Source organism: Diabrotica virgifera, chromosome 2 (genome assembly GCF_917563875.1).
Source record: "Diabrotica virgifera virgifera chromosome 2, PGI_DIABVI_V3a".
NCBI classification, from domain to species: domain Eukaryota; kingdom Metazoa; phylum Arthropoda; class Insecta; order Coleoptera; family Chrysomelidae; genus Diabrotica; species Diabrotica virgifera.
Genome location: NC_065444.1, coordinates 102,115,956 through 102,130,520, shown reverse-complemented (window position 1 = coordinate 102,130,520; position 14,565 = coordinate 102,115,956). Strand labels below are relative to the sequence as shown.

At 30.9% G+C, this 14,565-nt stretch overlaps 1 protein-coding gene across 1 annotated transcript in view; it reads left to right on the top strand.

Moving 5' to 3' along the window:
• Positions 1-10,929: 10,929 nt before the first annotated feature.
• LOC114337127 (pseudouridylate synthase RPUSD2-like) overlaps positions 10,930-14,565 on the top strand; it is a 398,024-nt gene continuing 394,388 nt past the window's right edge. Inside the window, exon 1 of the mRNA XM_050643903.1 lies at positions 10,930-10,948. The gene's annotated coding sequence lies outside the window, so the exon portion shown is untranslated. The remainder of the gene's footprint in view (positions 10,949-14,565) is intronic.

The following is a 14,565-nucleotide window of genomic DNA, read 5'->3' as shown; positions in this document are numbered from 1 at the left end:
TTAAGGTCGTAGATTCGTTTCTGATTATGGTCTGCTGCTGATAATGTTGACGTCATATGCGTAGGACCTTAAATTTTGATTGTAACACAAAAAAATCAAAGAAATCAAAATTGTATAAAACATAATTCTCTCCATTTTTATTTACGTACATTTATGTCCTAAAGTTAATAATTAAAAAGATAATTCAATAGTTATACTTAGTCACTATGTTCCCGTTTCCCCTAAACCGGGAAAATAAACCGCACGAAACAAATTGCAAAGAAGGATATAGGGACCTGGTAATAACAATATTAGATATGAAAATAATATTCTATATTCCTACTTAATTAACCATTCACAAATAGGTAGTGGATTTTACAGCTGTTCAAAATATCTCGTTAAGAACTGGCTTATCGAAAAAGTACTTAGAGGCAAAACCGTTTTAAAAACATTTTGTTTAACTAATGGTACCACAATAATAATTTAATTGAAACGTACACAAAAATTTGGGGGGTTTAAGGAAGCAAAGCCCCCATAAAATTTTTGATGGGATGCACAAATTTCACTGTTAGTTTTTTTTAATGTTCCTCTCATAAAAATGCCACAAGTCAACTTCCAATAGAAAATCTCTAATAGTTTTCAACAAATTGGAAAAAATCGATTTTCACTTTATAACCTCAAAGAGCAGTAACTTTTATATGTGCACATTTGTACTAAGGTGTAAGTTGGTTCAGTTGAACTATTTTTGTCCCAGATTGTGTGACTTAATGTATGACCTGCCTTTTTGTTACACACTGTATATGGGTAAGTGGTAAGTCGGCATGAGCAAAAAATTCATTTTCAGGTTCAATGTTATGTAAGTAAATGCTGTTATTGTAGGTTAGGGGTTAGGTGAACGAGACTCAAAAAAATGTTACGATTAACAAGCAATAAAATGTTGATTAATTGTGTTAGAATTAAATCTCAATTTATTTCTATTTCTATTCTCGTTCGCACATTTTTGATGTATCAACATCAATTAACCCAGCTAGCAAGATAACGTTACATTAACGTTAAATTTAGGTTTTTTTGTATTGTTACGTAACATCTATCAAAAAATGACGTTACTGATACGAAATTTTAATACGTATATTATACGTATGAATTTATTCGTTTCTGAAACGTGGCTCTTTGGTAGGTTTTAATGCGTATGAATTTATTCGTCTCTAACACGTGGCTTTTGGTAGGTATAGACACGTATAAGATCTCGTTTGAGATTGCAGCGCCATCGCGTATTTATTTCGAACCTTTCATTAATACCTAACCTTACATTTCCGTGAATAAAGTCGTGTTTGTTTTTATGGAGTATGGAGTTATGTCAAAAAAATCGATTATTGTTGTGTGCCGTGCCTCAATGTGATTCTTGGATAAAGCGTAATACCTAATAGTAATTTATCGTTTCATTCTTTCCCTAAATAGGATAAACAAAATAGAATTCTATTCAATGACAGTTTAGTTAAAAAACGAAATGTATGGAAATATCTTCTAAAAATGGGGAAGCAGCCTAGTCCTTATATGAAAGTGTGCAGTTTACGAATGAAGATTACTTCAAGCACAGAATTTATTTTGTGCTTCAAGGGTATGTTTATGTATTGTAATATAAAAGTAGCTATTAATATTTTTGTCTCTTTCTCTCACATAAAAGTCAAATATATAATAAATGTTTATTTCAAATATTTAATAAATGTGTCAGCATCATGCATGTGGTTTTATTTACACAATAATTTTAAGTCCTATTTATAAATATCATTTATACCGAAAATTCTCCAAAAAGTGAAGTTTTTGTGACGTTAAAAGGTTACGTAGAAATAACGTAAATTTGTTACGTAACATCGCTGTGACTTTTATACGTATATTTTAGGTAAAACTTGATGTAACTTTTGTCGTAACTTCTCCCAAAATGTTGACGTTTGTTTGACGTTATATATACGAACACTGTTAGCTGGGAAAAATCAGCTCGTTAGTGCTTCATTGTTTATCAGTGAAAAAAACGATATAGAAAAAAAACAATATATGTATGCCAATAATAAAACAATATATATTATAAGTATGCCAATAATAAAAATTAAATTAATAAAAATAAATCACTAGTCCAAGAACTGATGGCGAAAATGCGCCAATCAACGAATTCGTAGAAGTCAGCGAAAGTGAAACGATTATACCATAAATAAACAAACATTCAAATCGTCGGTCTAATCATCAAATTGCCTAAGTCCATTTTTTGCGAAAATTGTTTTTTTGGTGTCATCTAGTAGTACACGGTAAAAGCTACCGCCTGAAAATTCCCACAACTCACAAGCGCCATTATTATTTTATTTCGCGCAAATTTCGCTAAACGAATTTTGCTGAAGTCCAATGTTTTTTTCACATTCATACGAATATTGCCTGTGTCCATTGGTTGATCAGGTGTTCGCTTGTACTTAACAGTGTTTCTGAAGTTGTTTTGATTGAAAACGTTTGTAAGTAAAACGTTTGTAAGTAAAATGTAAGTAAAGCAACATATTTTGATTATTATTATTAATATGGATACAGTATAGTAAGTAGAAAGTTTGTGTAAATATTTTGTTTAATTAATTTTGGCCAATTAAGTATGTATTGCATGTAATTAGGCAATTTTCTCTTTTATTACTTTTGTTGTCTTTTGGACATAGGCAAGTTCCAAAGTTTTTTGTGTCTCCTGTAAAATTTTCAATTTGTGACTTATTCAATTTGCTTATTAGACCGACGAAATGGACTGCTGCCCATGATGCAGCCATTTCAAATAATGTTACAAACGACCGAAAATATGGCGCAACCTAGCATGATACAAACAGGACAGTATGTACCTCAACTAATGTAATTTATGTAGGTATAGCCAAAGATTCTTATCTAACAACAACAGATATAAGATAATATATCAAACTTTTCCTCTATACCGACACTATAAAACTATTAATTAAACCAACAACCCTAAAACCTCAATCACAATACATAATATGAGACATGAAGCATGGAAAGCAGTTGCATACAGAAAAAGGAACATAAATAGTCCTGATAACAGAACTGTGAAGCAAACGAAAATAAATGATTATTGATTAAATTCACCAACCACTACTTATAACAAATTGCAAATGATTTAGAGAGCGAAAATGATGAAAAATATAAAATTGGCAAATAACCTCCAATATCTCTTAGTGGAGTTAAGAATGATGTTCTTTAAATATAGTTGCTAGATGAAATCGCCAAAGATAGCTACGAAGTAATGGTTGCCAGCTTAGACTGAGTCAAAGTCCAACCAGAAGCACCGAATTTACAATTTCATACAACATAAATATAAGCTGACAGAAGAACGTAGCTTACCAGTAGTACTGAAATATACAATATGCACCACTTAGTCAACGTAAACAACACAAAAGAAGGTATGGAAGAATATGGGCACTGTTTAGAGAACGTTTGGAATATGAAATACTATAGAACTAAAAATCAACTACCCATCTTTTTATTGATATTAAACCAGCACCAAATAACAAAATTATATGATCTAGAACTTTTACTGCAACCAAAGATAAAACTTCAAACACCGTAACAAAAAAGGTACATACCAAAATGCACTAGGTGCCGAAGATATGGACATGTACCGGAGACCACACGCAACCGAGAAATGCTCAAGAAAAGGAAGATCGACTAATGTGAAATGCATACTATATTAAAGCAATCATCTAGCCAACTATATGGGCTGTTCAATATACAAAGAATTTTAAGGAAGTCCAAAGCATGTTAACTCTAACAATAATAAATCTGAACAATATATGATATAGTCAGGTAACATCAAACAAACTTAGGAATTCAACTCTTATTCATTATCTTATCTGCAGCAGCGCGGAACATCTGCAAAAATGTTGTGTTGAAATAGGTCATGAAGTTCTTTAACAAGGATCTCCTTCTTCCTGGACCTCGATTTCCAAATAGTTTTCCTTGCAGGATGACATATCTGGAATAATTTCGCTTAATATGTCCGAAGAACTGTAGCTTTTGCGATTTGGTGGTTATCACTACCTCTCGATTCTTCTTCATTCTTCTGAGGTCCTCGTCATTTGTGGCTTAGCCAGTCTACGGAATCTTAAGAGTTCTCCCTCCGAGATAACCGCATCTCAAATGCTTCCAATGCTCTGCACATATCTTCGTTCAAGATCCTCGGTTCAACACCATAAAAAAGGACAGAGAAGACGTAACTTCGCAGGGTTCTTACTTTTATACAAAGAGAGTTGCCGTGGTTCTTGAATAATCCGGTTGAATGTGGATCTAGCTTTTCCGATGCGCGCTCTTATCTCCTGGTTGTTGGTTCATTCTTCATTTATTATGGTGCCGAGGTGAGGTAGTTGTAGTAAGTTACTCTTTCTAGTTCTACAGGGGTTTATTTGGCGTAGAATTGGTGGGTCAACTTTACATAACTCCAAGCTGATCTTTCGTATAGTGATAGATTTTCGACTAATTACATCATTATTATCTTAATTACAAATTCATTGGAAGTTAATTTTAGCTTTTAAATGTGTATATAATCATTACCACGTTTTTAAAATCCATAAAAATAACTAATTTCACGCAATCGAATAACTAACTATATTTCAGTAAAGTCGTCCTAGGAACGCAACTCATAAATATTGGCAATATCATTTTAAAGTCTTCTACGTTAAACTGTATAATATGTCTAGATTGCCGATATGAATGAGTCAGATTAAATTAAATTATTAGAAGAATTTTTTTACTAAGCAAAAACATTTTTGTTTAATTAGTAGGTAATATTTTGTATTTTGATAATGAAGTCCGATGTGGACATCGAGTCAATAAAATCATTTTTGAAATTATACTTCTTTACGCGCGATATGAGGGTGAATTTTTATATGTTAAAACCTACGATCCCGGCGCATGCGCATTATAAATTTGTTCTGATTGGATGTTCAAATGACATGTCAAAAATTATTCAATATGTCGGCTGTGGCAAAGCTATGGTTTGATTATTTATGGTTGTTGCGTTTTGAAATTTGTGTGAAAAGAAACAACAAACAAAAGTTAGTTAATAGTTATACTGTCTTTTTAAATAGTTTTCATATATATTTTTGGACTTCTGGACTATTTTGGACAAGGACTCATTCTAATTTGGTAAGTAGTTTTTATGATAATCATATTGTAATTATACATTTGGATTAGGTTGGAATAAATTTATTTTCTCAAGAATGGGGATTTTAGAGAAAAATCCGAAATTGGGTCCGATTTTTATTTTTAAATTATGATTTTTTGGCGTAGATTTATTTATCTAGTAGATATGTAATGCTTTGATTTACTTACATGCTTAATTTGATTACCAACAAAAGTTCTATCAATCTTCATCTAATATATTGTTTTCTTACTGTTTTGTTATATTTTAATATTTTCTTCCACAAAAATCAAACTACATAATTTGATTTAAATTCGGAATAACTGTCAAACAGTAAAACGTTCAGTTGACCTATTTTTCCACATGACAAATAATGAGGAATTGGACGAGTGAGTCTAGGCTTCGATTACGAATCAAAGCGTCCCCAAATTCGCGGGTTGGAATCCCAATGCAAGTTTTTATTTTTTTATTTTTGTATGCATTTTATGATTGTAAGTATATTTATTATATAATTTTTTTTTCAGAAAATGCGTATTTAAAATTTTTGCCAACAATTATTATCGTTCAGAAATCATTTTTTCTTTGTGGCATTTTTCAATGTGTTTGTGTGCGTTTTATTCTTTTATTTTTTTTAAATTTTTGGTATTGTCTTAATAAAAATTTTTGGAAAGTAATAAGTATTAAAATTAGTTTAATATTTAAATAAAATATAAATAAACTGTTTAAAGTACATTATATCAATTTCGTTAAAATCACATAATATGTAATAGAAGTATAACTTCTTACGTGCGTACAAAGTACACACACATTCTTTTTTTTCTATGGTTGCTATACAATGTGCCACTTCTCTCACTACTTACATACATTCAAAACGAATAATTTATCACGCATTGAGAAAAGTCGGCTATTGCAGTGAGAAATATTTTTTCTCACGGGATCTCCTACGGTTTTCCATAAATGATCGTCGTTCCCATCGTAACATCCACAATACAAACAAAATTAATGTTGTCAAACAAAATGTGTTGAATCAAAACATACCATGAATTACTTTTCAAAACTGTTCAAAAATAACTGTTAATTAGAATTTTAAATAAATAACGTATATAAATTTTAAGAATATTAAATACCTACATGTAAGTATATGTATTATTTCAATTTATGCGTATAATATACCTAAAGCACCTAAATTATTTAATTTTGAAGTGTGAACTCTTGACAAAACCGCATCCATAGAAAAAGTACAGTATACAACACATGAGAAAATGACATATTTCTCCCTCGATTGATTGTCAAACAAACTCCTGCGCTCGTGAGAAATATGTCTTTTTTCTCACTTGTACAATATACTATTTTAGTTAAATTGTGGCTTATTTCCCATTTAGAATAATAAATTGCATAAATGCCACAAAGAAATAGCTTCAGAACCAGTGGCGTACTGATAGATCAGCGGGCCCTGGTTCCAGTTGGAACGCAGGCCCGCTCGCCCAATAAACACACACATTGTATATCAAAGTTTTTAATAAACATTAAATATACATCAGCATATATCATAAAATATAATATAATATACATAAAACTCAAGCTAATTTATAGTCCATTTACTCAGAACTTTTGCTGTAATTAAAAAAAACCCTTGGATTGGCATGAAATTTGGCGTACATATGCCTAACATATCAAAGAAAAAAGTGTTGCGGAATAAACTGACTAATAATTCTAAGCAACTTTAGTTCTATAGTGTTTTTTCACTATAAGTCAATACTTTTTGAGTTATTTGCGGGTGAATATGGTTATTTTTCAACAAACAAACACGTTTTTAGGCTGTTTTTTTTTAAATAACTCAAAAAGTAAGTATTTTATCGAAAAAAAATTTCCTAGTAGAAATATAGCTTACAAAAAAGAAAAAATGGTGTATATACGAAGTCTAAAGACCCAGGAAGAACAGAGTTGTAGGTAATTAAAAGTAGGTTCTTATTCGTCAAATTTTAAATCGAATATTTTAACTTGAAATAACCAAAAAATGAAGCACTTTTAGGGAAAAACTCGCAAATTTCTTAAAGTGTTTAAAAAAAGCTTTATTTTTGTTTTTGTTATGAAAGTTTCTAGCAGCAAAAGTATGTAGCGCTCAAAATAAATTTGGTCTCTTGTAAATTATTGGTGATACCAAAAATCTCAAGTAGTAAAAAAATAATATTTTTTAAATAATTATATTATAGGTTTTGCTATTGTATTTTGGACTTTTTATTTTCCTGAAGACAAAAATTGGTTAAGATATGACTGTTCAAAATTTGCATACATTCGTGATTAGTGACTCGTTTAGCCCATATAACTGCAGCCTTTTCAAGAATAAGCACTTTGAACCAATGAATCTTACAGATGTTATAAACAATATAAAGTAAAGTAATTTGTGAAGCGGTAACGATTAATTTAATTTTGGACGCTAATTGGTAGTGATTTTCACGATTTTTTTTACCAATAAAAAAATAGACTAACATTCTTTTAATCGTAACTTACTTACTTTTGATGTTAGAAACTTTTTTAAAAAACAAAAAGCTTTTTTCAAATACTTTAAAGCATTTGAGTTTTCCCTGAAAAGTGCTTGATTTTTTGGTTATTTCACGTTGAAATATTCGATTTGGAATTTGACTACTAAGAACTCGCTTTTTATTAGCTACAACTGTGCTTCTACTGGGTCTACAGACCTTATACCTAAACAATTTTTTTCACTTTTTATAAGCTATATTTTTGCTAATAATATTTTTTTGATAAAATACTTACTTTTTAGTTATTTGCGAAAAACCGCCTGCAACGTGGTTTTTTGTTGAAAAATATACATTTTCACTCGCAAATAACACGAAAAGTATTGACTTCGTGAAAAAACGGTACAGAAAAAAAGTTGTTTAGAATTAGTTATTTCATCCAATTCCGGACTTATCTAGTCCCTGTGTTTCTTAATAAATATTGTTTTTAAATTTTTTGATTTTGATATTGGTAGGTATTCTTCGTTTTTATTTATAAGTACCTACACAAAAATTAAAATTTATTAAGCAGTTAGATTTCCTAGTGTGTACTGTGTAGGGGAACATGGGTAACAATGAGGCACTTTTTTTTGGAGCTTAGTATTTTAAAAACTAAGCTAAATAATATTTATTTTTTGAGTTTTACACGATGGTATAAGTATTTCCAAATAATTTTGAATAGAATATAATGCAAAAAATGATAAATAATGTAAATACAGAAAATATGCTATCAAAATGTCATTTGTCTGATTGTTACCCATAGCGGAGGTACAATGAGACACTATTTGAAAAGTGCAAATTTTTATGCAAATCATTAGAAAAATAATGAAAAAAATATGTCAAATGTTTAATTATTTATTATAAAACACCAGCATGAGCTAAAACTAATAATAATATAAGAAAAACATAGATAAACATTCATTTTACTGAATATTAGAACTGAACAAAACGTGATCCAATAATAATAAAATTAAAAAAAAACAAAAACATTAATTTTTCTGCCTTTCAGAAATAAACAAAATAAACCTTATTGTAATATAAGAAAAACATAAACATTAATTTTACTGAATATTTAAATTGAACTTAATTTCAAATGAATAAAAAGTGTTTTGTCGTTTTGTTATGCCATAGTTAACAGGACATGGCAAAATCATTTTTATGTCTTTTTGGCAGCGTTCTAAGCCAAACTAAATGGCTTAAAGACTTTTAAATCCAGAGGTTGCAACTTGTTCGTTGAATGCGGAGGAAAAGTTATAATAGTAACTCAATTCTCTTGCCAATGTCTAAAACTTCTAAGTTATTTTCCTTAGCTACTCTTTTGATGCTGGATCCAGCATCTACAGATGTACGCAATTGTTCCTTTGTCGAATTTCCTAGGAGGATTTCGCGGCATTTAAAAAAAAAAGACCAAAAAAATTAATTTAAAATTAAGATATAAAATAATCTACATTATGGGGTACAATGCGACATGTCTCATTGTTACCCAACAAGCAATGTCTCATTGTTACCCAAACGACCTTTACAACAACAAAAATTAATTTCAACCTAACCTTTAATCGATTCAATGAAAACTATCTCTAATCATCAAAGAATAAAGCCCTGCATATTATCCATTCGCCAAAAAATGAAAGAAAACAGGTTTTTCGTTAAAAATTCAAAAATACCTATCTTTAACAAAAAAAAGAATTGGTCAAATATTAACACTCACTGCCGGTCGGAACGAAACTAAACCCGTGGGATGCCTACAAACAGAAACCTTGCGGTCCTTACATAAAAGCTAAAGCGCGCATGCCAAAATTTTGACGAAAAAGTCGCATAGGTAGCCAGAAATACAGGTGTCCCATTGTTCCCCGTGTCTCATCGTTACCCATGTTCCCCTACTTTGTGTGGTTCAAAATGACCATATCAAGTTAGAAACAAAAGAAGCAAAAAGAGCGCTAGAGCGGGCCCCTGTGGGGCCCGGGCCCTGGTTCTACGGAACCCGCGGAACCATGCTCAGTACGCCACTGTTCAGAACAATATTAAAAATAACTGATTGAAATTAATATTCTCTCACTATATACATTTCTTTCTACGCCTATGTATATTAACGCATCAATTTTGAAAACAATTTAACAATCCCTACATTGTCACAGTTTTTCGTTTATACCTAAAACGCCTAAATTCAGTGGTGTCATGGCAAAATTAGCAGTGTGGGAACGCAGTGCCGGAACGCACTGCTAATTTTTGTTTACAAAACCTAAATTCTCTATTATTTTTTTTCTTGTCTTAACCAGTGCGGGAACGGCGTTCCCACGCGTTCCCACACCATGACACCACTGCCTAAATTACAACTTGAAAGAGCATACTAGGTTAAATACAAAAAGTTTATTTTGTCAAAAAACAGAATATTACAATATACAACAGAAAATACATAACGTGTTTAGACAAAAAATGATCTTCTCACGATTATAAAACCGTATAAAACGTAAATATTATACAGTTCTTGGTTGTTGCTGTTGCAACGGAGCAGTGTTTTCTATGCTCTAAAATGAGCAATTAAACCAAAAATATTTAAAGTATTGGTAAAGAATACACACACAATGTATAAATCGCCTTTTTCATATACTACCTCTAGTTTTCACCTAAAATTTTCACAATGATCTATTTTTACGTCAACACCATGAACACCATCAACTCAATAAGCAGAGCAAAATTTATAAAACTTCTTAAAACTCATATTAAACAAATTTTACAAAAAATTAATATTTTAATATAATTTTTAAATTATATTTCTAAAGCAATAAAACAAAATAGGCAATAAAATAATCATATATAATCTCTCAACGTTGAAAACTACAGGAAACTATATGGCATGTGGCAACGTCGCGGTATATCCACATGTTTTGATTTTGACGCAACGCAGTCGAGGTTAACGAATGTTTATGTTCCAAAAAGTTTAATAAAGAATATTTTAACGTATTTTAAATAATTATCGTTAAATGCGATTAAAGTTTATAGTACACCGGTTAAATTATTGTGTATCGACGTTGTTGCAGTGGTCTTACAGTGTTTCGCGAGTGAAAACTAATCGTTACCGCGTTTCTCTTATCTGCATTGAAAGGCCTATTCTAAAACGAATATCTGAGTGGTACACAAATGAAATAGGTCAAGGGGATTTATCGGCGTTTCTTCTTTGTTTAGGTGAATTGAAAACAGCTTTTTAAAATCGCTATATTGCAAAAATCCTATGCTGAAAACTGTAGGCATTAATAAGTGAGGTTAGGTTCGCTGCCAGTAGGTTAGGATTTAATTCGAAACAGTGGCGTAACTATTTAGATTTTATTCAAATTTTGAATAAAGTATATAGAAAACATGAATTATTTATTTTAGAGCAGTTTCTGTGCAGTCACACCTTTATATGAACATAATGATTATAACCCAAATTTTGACTTCCTTTAAAGGTCTACTGTTCTACAGGTAAGGGTTGATGCCAAACAAATAAGTACTGTGGACCAAAAAATATTTACCTTTTTCAAAAAAATTTCTAAAAGTAAAACAATTTCTTCTGGTCAATAGCCTTTTGATTTTGCTATTTGGATTTATATCTTTAAGGGGTTAAGTCAATAAGTATTTAGTCTGAGGCTTTTTTTATATATTATGATAAATTTGGTCTAAAGTCTTCCCACACTTGTATTCTTTTAAAGTGGAAATATTTTAATGTTGATTGGAATAGGTAGGTATATTAGTTGTCATCTTAGGTCATATATCTAGATATTCTTCATGAGCTATTATTTCTCTTACAGGTTTTTTTACCAATTTATGGTAAGTTTCTATTACCAATAGTTTCTTCTTCCTCTTGATAAGCAATTATGCTTGTCCATTAGCAGGTTGATACCTCTATGGGGTCACCACCAAAATCACATCTATCAACAATGCGCCTAACTTCATGCGCAACTTTGGTACATCATTCATTCAATTTCTATATTATTCTATCTACACTCAGGTGCAAAAAAATCGACTCACTTAAAAATTTGGTCATTTTTGATGTCTCGAATGTCCTAAACCTGTTGTCCGATTTAAGTGATTTTTCTACCATGCTATAGCCATTCACTAACAATATCGCTGTAATAATATTGTTGCTAGACAGGTAAACTGTCATTGTATACCGGGTATAGCAATCAAACTGTGTTTTTTTCTCAAAGTTCGCATCTCCCTGTGGACTATTCTAGCATTTATAAAATACTGAAACTTAATCCCAACCATAGCCTCAAGTTTTCTTAACATTCTGTTTGTAGACTCATTCGCTTATATTGGATAATAAAAAAGTTACATACTTTAACAACTGACCATGTTTGTCATCAGTACAGGGTGTTTCTAAATAAATGCGACAAACTTTAATGGGTAATTTTACATGAGAAAATAATGACAGTTTCCGAGATACGGGATATTCAATTTTTTTTTACAAACTGACGATTTATTTATTACTTTAAAACCGGTTGAGATATGCAAATCTAATTTGGTGGGTTTTAAGATGTAGTTATTGCACTTTTTTTGACATACAATTAAGAATTTCATATTCACCATTGGCATGCAAACAGGTATTATGACCGTTCATATTACCTGTATCGTATGCATGCCAATGGTGAATATAAAATTCTTAATTGTATGTTAAAAACTGTTCAATAACTACGTCTTAGAACCGACCAAATTTGAGGAATATAGAGTTAAAATTTGTCAGACTATTTCACTCATCTTAAAATTTTCACATAATCTGACCAATCACAAACCAAAGACAGCTTGTGTTATCGCGAAAACACCAACTGTCTTTCAATTCTGATTGGTCTATCAGCTTCGTGTTTTCAACGACGTAACCATGGATACCGATCGCAAAGCAAAGTTTGACGTTTGCCAAAAAAATTATTGTAGCTGTATACGTCAAAATGAGTCGTTTCGGTGGTATAATAATATTTCATGATTATGACTAATTGTGAATTATTCAAAAAATGGGTAGATTTGGGATACCTAGATCAAATGTATTATTATTAAATTCCTTCCTCTCATTCTACTGAATTTTTGACCTATCACTTTGTTCGTGAAATAGTCTAATAAAATACTCCTCGTGATTTAATTTATCTTATAAGTCTGTCTTTTATTTCTAAACTCAACTGAGTTGCTTAAAGAAAACACCACTCGTCCTACGGACTCGTGGAGTTTTCAAGCAACTCAGTTTCGTTTAGAAGTAAATCGACAGACTTATCGCGAAAGTTGAATCACTAGTGGTATTACTATTGATAACTTATTCTATTAAACGTCAAAAAATGGCTATTTGTTTGTGTATTTTATTATTTATCTGTCATAATATATATATAATATAATGTCAGACCAATCATACACTGCTCAAAATGATCAAATCTTACTAAGAGTCGTATCAGTTTTTTTAGGAACCAGCTGTACCTAACTTTAAGGGTATATTTGTGTTTTAATTTCAGTATATTTTATAAATGCTAGAATAGTCCACAGTGTGATGCTAACTTTGAAAAAAAACACAGTGATTCGTACACCCAGTATATAATGCCAGTTTACATGTCTAGCAACAATATTATTACAGCGATATTGTTAGTGGATGGCTATAACATGGTAAAAGTCACTTAAATTGGACACAGGTTTAGGAAATTCGAGACATCAAAAATGACCAAATTTTTAAGTGGATCGATTTTTTTGAACTGAGTGTATTTATGTTTCTTAATAATATGTATGTGAGTTGCTGTGAATATGATAGGGTCATATCCAACTTGGTGCCTATGCATTTTGGATATATCAAAGTTGCGTGTGAAGTTAGGTGTGAAGATGACAGTTGATCTTTTGGACCACACCCACCTCTGTAGAAGGTTGTCACACCATCTTTCACAAGGATGTCTTATACTTCTGCTGATAGGTGATTTATTTCTTGCAGCCACCACCTTTTCACCACACAGGTCTCCCCCATTCTGCCTATGTGGTTATTCCATTCTTTTTTTTATTTAGTATCCATTTGTTTATAAACTGTACGTTACATTGTCTTCTATCTTCAGTCTTCTTTTGATCTCTCAGAATATTTTCTGTAATTTTCACTACTCTTATCTCTGCGGTTTCCAGTTGTGTTTGTGTTGTGGCTGTATTGTGTCTTGTTTCTGTTGCATGTATTATTGGTATTCACAGGCTTGACTATCAAATTCAAATCACTATCAATTCATAAATTCTTGACTTCATCTCAGTATTAATGTCATTTTTTCATATACTGTTATTAAGGGATCCTGCCAGTCTAATTGCTTTTTATACTTGAACTCTCACTTCTTTTTCTCCATTGTAGCTAGATGGTGTAAATCGAAGATACAGTCGGAAAAATGAAAGAATACCCATGAACGATCACATCAATCACTTATTTTGTATTTGCTGTCTTTTTCTATAACAAACATTTGTTATTTGTAGAAAAAGACAGCAAATACAAAATAAGTGATAAAAATTCGCGGGCGCCAGTAGTGACAAGTCTGTAAGCTTTTACTGGAAATTTGACATAAATGTCAAAGTGATTAATTTAAAACATTGAAATTAAAAACATTAATAGGAAATAATATTAGTTGGTCAAAGCTGTGGTGTATATTTATACCTTAAATATACTTACGTTTTAAATACTGAATTTAAGTTTTTTTAATACTTCGTAATATGTGATTATAAATTAATCTAAGCGCCATCTAAGAAATTAATATTTCATTAATAGAACGTTAAAATGATTAGCAAAATCTTTAAAAAATCGATTACAATTTAATTACTTTTTTGCGTTGTAAATATTAAGCAATAACAATTAAATAATAAATTTAAAAATTACTGGTAAAAGTTGTATTAGTAATCCGCTAGGAGCGACACCAGCGAAGCTCA